The following is a 12,259-nucleotide window of genomic DNA, read 5'->3' on the forward strand; positions in this document are numbered from 1 at the left end:
GAGATCCTAGCTCATGCATATGAATGAATGGAGAAAGACTTGAAGCAGGGAGATGGTAGTTACTGTATCTTCGAGGTTTTCGAGACCTTTTCTGAGTTCCAAATGCAAGGAATACAACCATGAACAAAATAAAACTTGCCTTAGGCTGGGCGTGGTAGCTCACACCTATAATCCCAGTACTTTGGGAGGCTGAAGCGGGAGGATTGCTTGAGCCCGGGAATTTGGTACCAGCCTGGGCAACATGATGAGACCCCCGTCTCTACAAAATTCTTTTTTTAATTTAGCCAGGGGGGGTGGTGGTGTGTGCATGTGGTCCCAGCTACTCAGGAGGCTGAGATGGGAGGAACGCTTGACTCCGGGAGGTCGAGGCTGCAGTGAGCCATGGTTGCAACACTGCACTCCAGCCTCATTGACACAGTGAGACCCTGTCTAAACAACAACAACAAAAATTTTAAGCCTTGCCTTCGTGGAGCTTGCATTCTAATGGGAAGGAACATTAAAATATGTCAACTAAAGAAAATCAGGCTTTTAAATAATTCAAGTTAGCTTTCTTCAGAAGTCTTACTGAGGACTGCAACCTGGGAGAGTCAGAGAGTTTTTTAGACTGCTCCAAAGCAGTGTTTCAGCCCGCAGCTTATATACAGGTGGTGGCCGCTCTGCATGTGCTTGGAAGTTAAATCAAATGTGCTTAGAAGGGCTGTGGTGGTGGCTCGGGCCTGTAATCCCAGTGCTTAAGGAGGCTGAGGCAGATTGCTTAAGGCCAGGTGTTTACAACCAGCCTGTGTAACATATCAAGACTCTGTCTCCACACACATAAAAAAAAAAAAAAGCAAGGCGTGGTAGAACATGTCTGTAGTCCTAGCTACGGGAGAGGCAGAGGTAAAAGGATTGCTGGAACCCCTGAGTTTGAGGTTACAGTGAGCTGTGATTGTGCCACTGCATTCTAGCCCGGCATTCTAGTCTAGCATTCTTGCTGTAACAGAGCAAGACCTTGTCTCTAATAAAAAAGAAAAAAATGTACTTAGGAGTTACACTAGAGCAAAATCTCACGAAGGTTTGGGTGGAAGAGAACACATGTTTATAGGTTATGGAGGCATAGTCATTAATCCTGTCAGACATGTACAGGAAGAGGCAAAGTCGAGGATCGTTGGATTTATCTTTTCTAAAAATGCAGTAATTCAGGCAAGAGACATGGGAACTTGTGCTCTATCCTACTTATCTTCAGGGTATTCTGGAGGGCTGTGCATAGTCACTGTCTGAGGCTGTGAAATTCTGCTGGCCAGAGAGTTTGTGAAATTCTGCTGGTAAACAGAATGAGCAGACATGGCTTCTTATGTTTGCTACTTTGTCTCGCATGTCCAAAAAACAATAAATGCAATGAAGACAAATTGTATGGGATAGGAAGATAAGGAGCTAAGGAGGAAGGGTACAATGATTTAGGTAGAAAATGATGCAACCTAAACTGGAGCAGTAGATGAGGTAAATTGAAAAATACTGTTCAAATATCCCAGTTTGTTTCCATACATCTCTTCAAGAACTTACCAGTTTTTAAACTAAGCAACTCCACTAGACTTCCCTTCTTCAGAGCAGGAGGTTGTTGTTGGTTTTGTTTGTTCGTTTAGAGATGAGTTCTCACTATGTCTATCCAGGCTGGTCTCAAACTCCTGGCCTTAAGCCATCCTCCCACCTCAGCCTCCCAAATCACTGGGATTACTATAGGCATAAACTACTGCACCTAGTTCACAGCAGTGGCTTCTAATTAAATTTTTCTAACTAGATACAAAGGTGGGCTGGATCCAATGGCGTGTGTCTGTAGTCCCAGCACTTTGGGAGGCCGAGGAAGATGGATCGCTTGAGCCCAGGAGTTTGAGACCAGTGAACATAGAGAAAACCCATCTCCACAAAAAATACAAAGAATTAACTGGGCGTAGTGATGCATGCTTGTAGTCCCAGCTACTTGAAAGGCTGAGGTGGGAGGATCGGCTGAGGTGGGAGGATCACCTGAGCCCAGCAAGTCAAGGCTGCAGCAAGCCATGATCATGCCACTGCACTCCAGCCTGGGTGATAGAGTGAGACCCTGTCTCAAAAAAAAAAAAAAAAAGAGAGAGAGAGACAAAGATTGCATCCTGAAGTGTGAGCTGCTTTATAAAGAAGTCTCTGGCGGAGGTTGCAGTGAGCCGAGATTGCACCACTGCACTCCAGCCTGGGCGACAGAGCAAGACTCTGTCTCAAAAAAAAAAGTCTCTTTGTGGTGGCGGGCGCCTGTAATCCCAGCTACTCAGGAGGCTGAGCCAGAGCGTTGCTTGAACCCGGAAAGTGGAGATTGCAGTGAGTGGAAATTGTGCTACTGCACTCCAGGTTGGGCGACGGAGTGAGACTCTGTCTCAAAATAAAAAATAAAAATAAAAATAAAAGTCTCTGAATCTTACCGGTTACCAGACTGTAGACATATGGTAACACGCACAGGAAAAACACCTCTGATGCTGAGCCCAACACAATTCTAACTCCACAGCACACGTGAGGCAGTCCATTCTTCATTCAGCCAACAAATTGAGCTCGTGGTATGTGCCAGACACTGGGAATACAGTGATGAACAAGAAATTTTCCTGTTCTCTTGGAACATAAAAGAGAACTAATGGGAGAGACAGACATTAAACAAACACACAAATTTTAAATTTATAATTGTGAGTAGTTCTGGAAAGATATATACAAAGGGACCTAGACTGGTCAGAGAGTTACTCTAAAGAAGAGAAATGGGCCAGTCACGGTGGTTCACCCCTGTAATCCCAGCATTTGGGGAGGCAGAGGTGGGCTGATTAGATCATGAGGTCAGGAGTTCGAGACCAGCCTGGCCAACATGTTGAAACCCTGTCTCTGCTAAAAATAAAAAAATTTTTAAAAGTTTAGCTGAGCATGGTGGCATGCATCTGTAATCCCAGCTACTAGGGAGACTGAGGCAGGAGAATCACTTAAACCTGGGAGGCGGAAGTTACAGTGAGTCAAGGTCGTGCCACTGCACTCCAGCCTGGACGACAGCGAGACTCCAACTCAAAAAAAAAAAAAAAAGTAAATAAGGGAAATGTAAATTAACGTTTGAAAAATGTATAGGAATTGGGTGTAGGAATATACATACTTGTTCAAAAGCCCTGAGAAAGCAAGTCAGTATGGCTAAATTTTAGTGTACTAATCTGGAATCAAAGGGGAAAGGAGTCCATGGTCGAGATCATATAGAACCTTCCTATGAGTAAGAGGTCATGGCTTGATCTATTTTATATATCACTGGATCCCCAGCTTCTAGAATAGTTTCTGGCACACTGTGGTACTCATAGATAATGGTTGAACAAAAGAAAAGAGAGGGTATGATCACAAGTGTTTTCCAAGTAGACCACTCTGGCTCATGTATGAAAAATATTGGATAGTGGGGGCAAAGGTAAGACTGGAAGAGAAGAGAGCAGTTAGAAGGCTGCTGAAATAGGCAATAGAAGATGATACCTTGGATTTGAGGAGTGATAGTGGTGATGGAAAGATGTAGGTAAATAATATGTATTCAAGAAGTAGAATTGCCCAGGTTTAGGTAGTAATTGATTTGATGTGGCAGAATGAAGAGAGAAGTGTTAGGTATAACTCCCTGCTCTCTGGTTTTCTGGATGGATCGATGATGGTGCCAGTAACTCAATAAACAGGAAATTCTGAAAAAGGAGCAGTTTTGGTAGGAGAAGAGTATACTAGCTCAGTTTTGGACATATTAAGTTTGAGTTATTCATGAGATACACAGATGAAGAACAGGTCTGAAGCTCAAAAAAGAGACCTAAATTGGAGATAAAAATTTGAGGTTTATTGGTTTCTAGGTGGTAACCAAAGCTTATTGAATGAGATCACCTACATTGAGATTGGGAAGTGAAGAAAGGGCCCAAGGAGAAAGCCTCAAGGAACTTATAGAAGAGGAGGGACTCACAAAAGAGACTGAGAAGGAACTACCAGCGTGTTAAGAAGAAAACCTGTGTGATCACAGGAAAAATACCTCTGATGCTGAGCCCAATACAATTCTGAGCCCACAGCACATGTTAAAAGTGTCAGATCAGAGGCCTGGTGCAGTGGCTTATGCCTGTAATCCCAGCACTTTGGGAGGCCAAGGCAGGGGGATCAATTGAGGCCAGGAGTTCAAGACCAACCTGGCCAACAGGGCGAAACCCTGTCTCTACTAAAAATACAAAAGTTAGCCAGCTGTGGTGGTACATGCCTGTAATCCCAGCTACTTGGGTGGCACACGCCTTTAATCCCAGCTACTTGGGAGGCTGAGGCGAGAATTGAAGTCCGTCTCAAAGAAGAAGAAGTCTTAGATTAGATATATAAAATGTAAGAATTGGCAAGGGATCTCAGAAGTATTTTAGTCTGGTGTCTTCAGATATAAAGATAAATACCTATTCAGATGAAACTCACAAATGACCAATGGGCATAGCCAGGACTTCCAAACCAGAAGTATTGTTTTCCTATTTAAAATAATTTAGAAAGTTACCATCTTTCATTTGTATTATAAAGAGTATTCCTCAGAGGAAACAGGTAAATTAAGCTATTACTTTGTTTTTGTTTTTGTTTTTGTTTTCCTTTTTGGAAACAGGGTCTAGCTCTCTCACCCAAGCTGGAATTCAGTGGCATGAGCATGGCTCACTGCAACCTCTGCCTCCCAGGCTCAAGCGATTCTCCTGCCTCAGGCTCCCGAGTAGCTAGAACCACAATCACAGGCATGCACCACCATGCCTGGCTAATTTTTTGTACTTTTTGTAGAGGCAGGGTTTCTCCATGTTGTGTGAGCTGGTCGTGAACTCCAGGGCTCAAGTGATCTGCCCGCCTCAGCCACCCAAAATCCTGGGATTACAGGCATGAGCCACCGCGCCCAGCCAAAGTATAACTATTATATAGGAAACTGAGGGCCAAGGTTGCAATGAACCAAGATTGTGCTACTTCACTCCAGCCTGGGCAACAGAGTGAGACTCTGTCTCCAAAAAAAGGGAAACTGAGGCATCAGAAAGTTAAAAAGAACTTGAGATCCCCAATAAAGTTAAAGAATACAAGATAATAATTTTTAACCTCATTTACTGAGACGTTCTCTTTTCTTTTTTGAGACAGGGTCTTTCTGTGTCACCCGGGCTAGAGTGCAGTGGTGCATTCATAGCTCACTGCAATCTCAACCTCCTAGACTCAAGCAATCCTCCCACCTCAGCCTCCCAAGTAATTGGGACTACAGGCATGCACCACCGTGCCTGGCTAATTTATTTTTAAGAGATGGAGGTCTCACTATGTTGCCCAGCCTGGTCTGGAATTGCTGGCCTCAAGCAGTCCTCCCACCTTGGCCTCTCAAACTGCTAGGATTACAGGTGTGCACAACTGAGCTCAACCCAGACTTTTTCTTTAAGTTTATTTTTAATTTTTAAATATTTCTTCGGTTTCAGACCCTGACAGACTTTCTTAGAGTGTAGTATTTAAAGGCTTTTTTACATTTCCACTTCATCTTCAGTCACCCTAAACTCCTTTCCATTTTTACCTCAAGGATTTCCCTCCCATCAGATTTGGTGAGTCTTGTCTCCCTATAATTCTGGTGACAGTTTAGAAATCATGAAAATTAAAAACAGCTCATTTCTGTGTTCGATCCCTGCCTTTGAAAGTTAATTTAGTCAATGCAATGACTCTCTATCTGCAAGAGGGACAGATCTGAGCCTTACTTATTTTTTAGATAAGTCTCACTCTGTTGCCCAGGCTGGAGTGCAATGGCGTGATCTCAGCTCACTGCAACCTCTGACTCCCAGGTTCAAGCAATTCTCTTGCCTCAACCTCCCAAGTAGCTGGGATTACAGACATGCGCCACCACACCTGGCTAATTTTTTGTATTTCTAGTAGAGATGGGGTTTCGCCATGTTGGCCAGGCTGGTCTCGAACTCCTGACCTCAGGTTATCCACCTGCCTCGGCCTCCCAAAGTGCTAGGATTACAGGCGTGAGCCACCGTGCCCAGCCTGAGCCTTACTTTTAAAAATTAAAAGATAAATTATTCTTAACTTAATTATCCATCTGTATAATTGAAAGTCAGGATAAGGCAGAAATGTGAAATGTTGATTCTACATTGAGTAGATTGGAATAGTATGAGCCCATTAACGTCTTAAACCCAAAATTATCTCCCCCTTGCTTTAATGTCTAAAATTCCCCCATTAGTGATTCATGTCCCTTTTTATAACTCCTGTTAAATGCCAGTAACACCCGCGAAAGGAGTGAGAAACTAACCCATTTTGTGAATGGATATGTTTTATTTCCTCTAGTTTGAAGCACACTCTAGGCAGCTTCAGATCACTATGAACCTGGGGCAGGTGAAGAGATTGCTAGATCTAGGGGGAAAGACACAGAAAGAAGAGGTAGGTAACAAGAGAAATATTACCCACTTCAACATTTTGTCCAGGGCCCATGCTCTAAGACATTATACCTTTGGAGCTCTAGCTATTAATTGTCCCACCCACTTATTGCTATCCACATTTGACAGCTTTGTATCTAGGTCAAGAAGTAGGCATGTTCTTATGGAGTCTTCTCCCCGAAACTGAATGTGTGCGCAATATACCACGCAATTTGTGTGATGATAAAAATAATTTTCTCGGCCAGGCATGGTGGCTCACACCTATTATCCCAGCACTTTGGGAGGCCAAGACAGGTGGATCACCTGAGGTCAGGAGTTCGAGACCAGCATGGCCAACATGGTGAAACCCTGTCTCTACTAAAAATACCAAAATTAGCTGGGCATGGTGGCTCACGCCTGTAATGCCAGCTACTTGGGAGGTTGAGGCAGAAAAATCCCTTCAACACAGGAAGCAAAAGTTACAGTGAGCTGAGATTACGCCACTGTATTCCAGCCTGGGCAACACAATGAGACTCCATCTCAAAAACAAACAAACAAACAAAGTTTTCTCCTATACTAGAAACATAGTTCTAGAAGAATTTGGTGTTCAAAACTTCATGATAAATTAGGAGTGACTCTAAAAACTGTGACAAATGGAAGATTATTTTATCACAAATCCAGCTAAGTTGCTCCTCCTCTCTGGACTAAAGATACACATTTTGATGCTTTGCCTAGAAAGAAGAATGTGAAGACACAAAATGATATTTAAAAATCTAATTATATTATTTGCTTTTAAGAAACCCATCATGGCATTCTTTTGCACTTTGAATAAAATCCAGCTGCTTGCTATCACTTATGTGGCTTACTTGTTAATTATTTCTGTGCTTCCTCTAAGTCTGCCATCTCATCTACCATTCAGCTTTTTGCTCCAGTCCACACTGGCTTTTTAATGTCCTTCAACACACTAGAGTAGTTCCTGCTTTAGGGCCATTACCTCTATTCCTCTGCCTGGAGTGTTCTTACTCCAAATTTTGCATAGCTGAGTTCTTCACACCAGTCATATGTCAGCAAACATGTCACTGTTAAGAGAGGCCTTTTCTTATTCTACCTAAAATAGTACTGATGGTCAGGCGTGGTGGCTCACACATATAATCCCAGCACTTTGGGCGACTGAGGTGGGTGGGTTGCTCAAGCCAGGAGTTTGAGACCAGCCTGGGCAACATGGTGAAACCCCACCTCTACAAAAAATACACACACACACACAATTAGCCAGGTGTGGTGGTGCATGCCAGATACTTGGGAGACTGAGGTGGGAGGGTTGCTTCCGCTCAAGAGGATGAGGCTGCAGTGAGCCATGATCATGCCACTGTGCTCCAGTCTGGATGACAGAGCAACACCCTGTCTCAGAAAAATAATTAATTAAAATAATATCATCTGAAATTATATTATTTGTCTATTAGCTCACTGTCTATATACCTTCTCTATATTATAGGCCCATGAGAAAGTTGGTACTTCATTTGTCTTGTTCCCCACTACATCCCTAGAGTCAAAAATGGGGCCTGGCATGTAGTGGGTATTCAATAAATACTTGTCAAATTGATGAATGAATGATATGGGAAATTGAAGTTTCAAGATCCCTGGAGAGACAGAAGAGTGGGATTAGCCTTAAATTGGAGAGGAAGATCATTATCATTGGGCCTAGAAGGAAAGAGACACAGATAGGTGAAAATGCAGCAAAAATTTTAAATAGTTTTAGGAAGAAAGAAGCAGCAGGAATTTAAAAGAGTTCCCTTCTGACAGTCACCAGCCTCCTCTTTTTTTTTTTTTTTGTTTTTTGTTTTTTGTTTTTTGTTTTGAAACATGATACAAAGTCAATGTTGAGACTGAAAGGATAGGTAGTAGTATAGAAAGTTCTGCTTTTGTGGGAACTGGTAAATGTGATATTTGCTTTTTTTTTTCCTTATTTAAATTTCACATGTCTTGAAGCCAAGCCCAGCTGGTAGTTTCTGTTTCTTAACTGTAATACTTTGTGCCAAGACTGTTACTTTCTTTTTCTTTTTTTTTTTTTTTTTGGCGGGGGTGGGGACCGTGGCAGGGATGGAGTCTCGCTCTGTTGCCCAGGCTGGAGTGCAGTGGTGCAATCTCGGCTCACTGCAACCTCTGTCTCCTGGGTTCAAGCAATTCTCCTACCTCAGCCTCCTAAGTAGCTGGAATTACAGGCACCTGCCACCATGCCCAGCTAATTTTTGCATTTTTAGTAGAGACGGGGTTTCACCACATTGGTCAGGCTGGTCTTGAACTCCTGACCTCAGGTAATCCACCTACCTCGGCCTCCGGAAGTGCTGGGATTACAGGCATGAGCCACTGCGCCCGGCCTCTAAGACTGTTACTTTCATTAACTCACTTAATCCTCGCAGGAACCTAAATCTGTTATTCACCAGTTTATAGATGAAGAAACTGAGGTTGAGAGAAGTTAGATAACTTGCACAAAATCAACAACAAGAAAGTGGGACTACCAAAATTGCAAACCATGAGTGTCTGATTCCAAAGATTATATTCTTTCATCTCTTACATGTTGCCTGTCACATACCTAGAATAAATAGGCTTATGATGTGTTAATTTGATCATTGATATTCTCTCTTGCTTGGGGTTAACACCCCAAGTCTAAGCTTTATTTATTTTATTTAATTTTATTTTTTGGAAACAGGCTTTCACCATGTTTCCCTGGCTGGTCTTGCCTTCCTGGGCTCAAGTGATCCACTCAAGCAACTTGGTCTCCTGAAGTGCCGGGATTACAGGGTGTGAGCTACTGTGCCCAACCAACCCCCCAGTCTAAGCTTTAAATGTAATATGCGAAGTAACAAATGTTATAACATATACACAAAATGACATAAAAATGACAGTTGATAACTCTCATTAAGAAAGCATCTGGCTTTCCAACAGCCTGCCTACCTTTCTAAATAATTGTGTCTAAAAGTCATTTACTTAGGGTAGAGCTAAGCAAGCCTGGCACCTGTGCCCAGCATGTGTGGTAACAGCATGATGATATTTGTTAGAGCATGCACAGTTAAGGAGGGTGACCACATAGGCTGATGGTGCAGTGTCAGAATTCAAGCAGAGTAAGGAGCGGAGAGGTGAGGACCACAGTAACAATGAGAGATTGGTTACAAAGAGGGGTGATTTACCAAATAAATAAATATATTGAAGATAATGGGAAATGGGAGCCAGGCTTCTCACAGTGGGTGTAAGGAGTTACAAATATGGAAAGGCAGAAAATTAGAATGAACTCTGTGGTGTTGGATTGGAATTGTAGGTATTTGTGTAAACTCATGATTTGCAATAGGTGGACATAGAATAAAACATAGATGTGTGTGTGTGTGTGTGCGTGTGTGTGTGTGGTCTGGCACGGTGGCTCATGCCTGTAATCCCAGCAATTTGGGAGCCCGAAGCGGGTGGATAACCTGAGGTCAGCAGTTTGAGACCAGCCTGGCTAACATAGCAAAACCCTGTCTCTACTAAAAATACAAAAATTAGCCGGGTGTGGTGGCGCATGCCTATAGTCCCAGCTACTCGGGAGGCTGAGGCAGGAGAATCACTTGAACCCGGGAGGCGGAGGTTGCAGTGAGCCAAGATTGCACCACTGCACTCCAGCCTGGGTGACGACGCAAGACTCTGTCTCAAAAATAATAAGGGGTGTGTGTGTGTGTGTGTGTGTGTGTGTACACACGCATATTCTCTAGCTATGTTCACTAAGAGGACCTAGGAGCAGTGACACCCAACAGCAATGAGCACACCTAATGCCTCCATTTTGGTTTTCAAATGCATTCTTTACTAAAAGGCCATTTTCCAATAAAAAGAACCAGGGCTTCCTGGAGAAATAACTGATTCCAAGGCTAGGGCAGAGAAGGTACAAGATGAACCTGGAACATCTTGCTAAGCCACAAAGTAAAGAACTATTCATAGAATAATGAGGACATGTCAAAAAGACCCAAAGGCTAGCTTGAAGGGACTCTCACTCCCAGGGCCAGAATGTGGACAATCTGAGCCTCAAAATAAATAACAATAGTAACAAATTATAACTCATTGTGTAAAATAGGAAGTAGTGTGTCTAAACTGCTGAATGAATGAGTGAATGAAAAGAGAAAACTTTTTATTACAGTATAATGCCAACAATAAATGTACAAGCAATGATGGAATTAGAAAATCCCCACTTGGCCATCATTACAGTAATGAATCAACCAAGAAACATCTATGTATGCTAAACTTCTTGGTACACATCTGATGAGGAATGGAATATTTACATAGTCTCAAAGTATCTCCCCACAAAATACTTCTTGATTAAGAAGAGACAAAGATAACTTAACAGTGGAAAAACCTGGCAAACACCATTTAATCTGTAAATTAATAATATTAGTAAGGAGACAATTGAAATTGCTACAGCCTGATGGTATGTCATGAGGAAAAACCCAGCATGCCTTCTGTGCTATTCCTGCCCGAAATGCATAACTTGAATCTAATTAAGAAGAAACATCAGACAAATCAAATTGAAGGATATTCTATAAAATAACTCACCTATAATCTTTACAAGTAGCAAGGTCATGAAAGTCGAAGAAAGACTAAAGAATTGTTCTGATTAAAGATTAATGAGACATAACTAAATGCATCACTTGCAGTGACATTATTGGGATAACTGCTTAAACTTAAATGGGTTCTGTGGATTAGATGATAGTAATACATCAGTGTTAATTTCCTGATTTTGAGAATTTGTGAATGATGGAACATCATCGGGGTGACCTACTCTCAAAGGGGAAAAAGTGACTTATTTGTACTGTTCTTGTTACTTTCCTGTAAGTTGGAAATTATTTCAAAATAAAAAGGAAAAATGTTACAACAGAAGGGAGACAAAAAGGGTACCATTTGAAACATTGGAACTATCAGTGTCTTAAATGAACAATGTAAATTCCTGAAATTGTGGGCAGAAAAATGATGTTTGTGGGGGTAACAGTAGCAATTATTCTTCCTCTACCCACACTCTCCAAGATCCTGCTGAAGACCTACCTCCTCCTAGAAGCCTTCTTTGACTATTACAGCCCACACTCATTCCATACCTGAACTTTGACTATTACAGCCTGTATCTATTCCATACCTGAACTTGGGATACATGTTGTTGGTATCACTTCCTTGACAGTAAATCATGTATAACCTGTGACTTCTCTTGTACTATTATCTTATATAAATTTTGAACTCCTGTTTAAATCTTCTCATGAATATTACCTCCCTAATTATATTGTAATTAATTGAGGAGTAGATACTATATATGATCTCTTTTCCTCCCCAAAGTAGCTAACACATGTTTTGCAATCACATTTCCACATCCCAAGGACTGTCAAGTAATAATTAGTCTCACTTAGCAAATTTTTTTTGCCTACTAATTATGTATCAGGCACTGTAAATAATAATTTCCTACATGTATAGGATGCATTGGCCGGGCACAAGGGCTCAAGCCTGTAATCCCAACACTTTGGGAGGCAGAGGTGGGTGGATCACGAGGTCAGGAGTTCAAGGCCAGCCAAGCCAAGACAGTGAAACCCTGTCTCTACTAGAAATACAAAAATTAGCCAGGCGTGATGGTGGGCACCTGTAATCCCAGCTACTAAGGAAGCTGAGGCAGAGAATTGCTTGAACCCGGGAGGCGGAGGGTGAGCCGAGATCATGCCACTACATTCCAGCCTGAGTGATAAAGTGAGATTCCGTCTCAAAAAAAAAAAAGAAAACCACAACTTCCAAGTCCAGTGGTTTTTCCACTCCACTATAGGAATACAGGTAACAAGTCTGGACACAGTAATGGACTTATGTGGGTTGTATTAGTTTTCTATTACTGC

The sequence above is a fragment of the Theropithecus gelada genome, chromosome 1 (genome assembly GCF_003255815.1).
Source record: "Theropithecus gelada isolate Dixy chromosome 1, Tgel_1.0, whole genome shotgun sequence".
NCBI classification, from domain to species: Eukaryota; Metazoa; Chordata; class Mammalia; order Primates; family Cercopithecidae; genus Theropithecus; species Theropithecus gelada.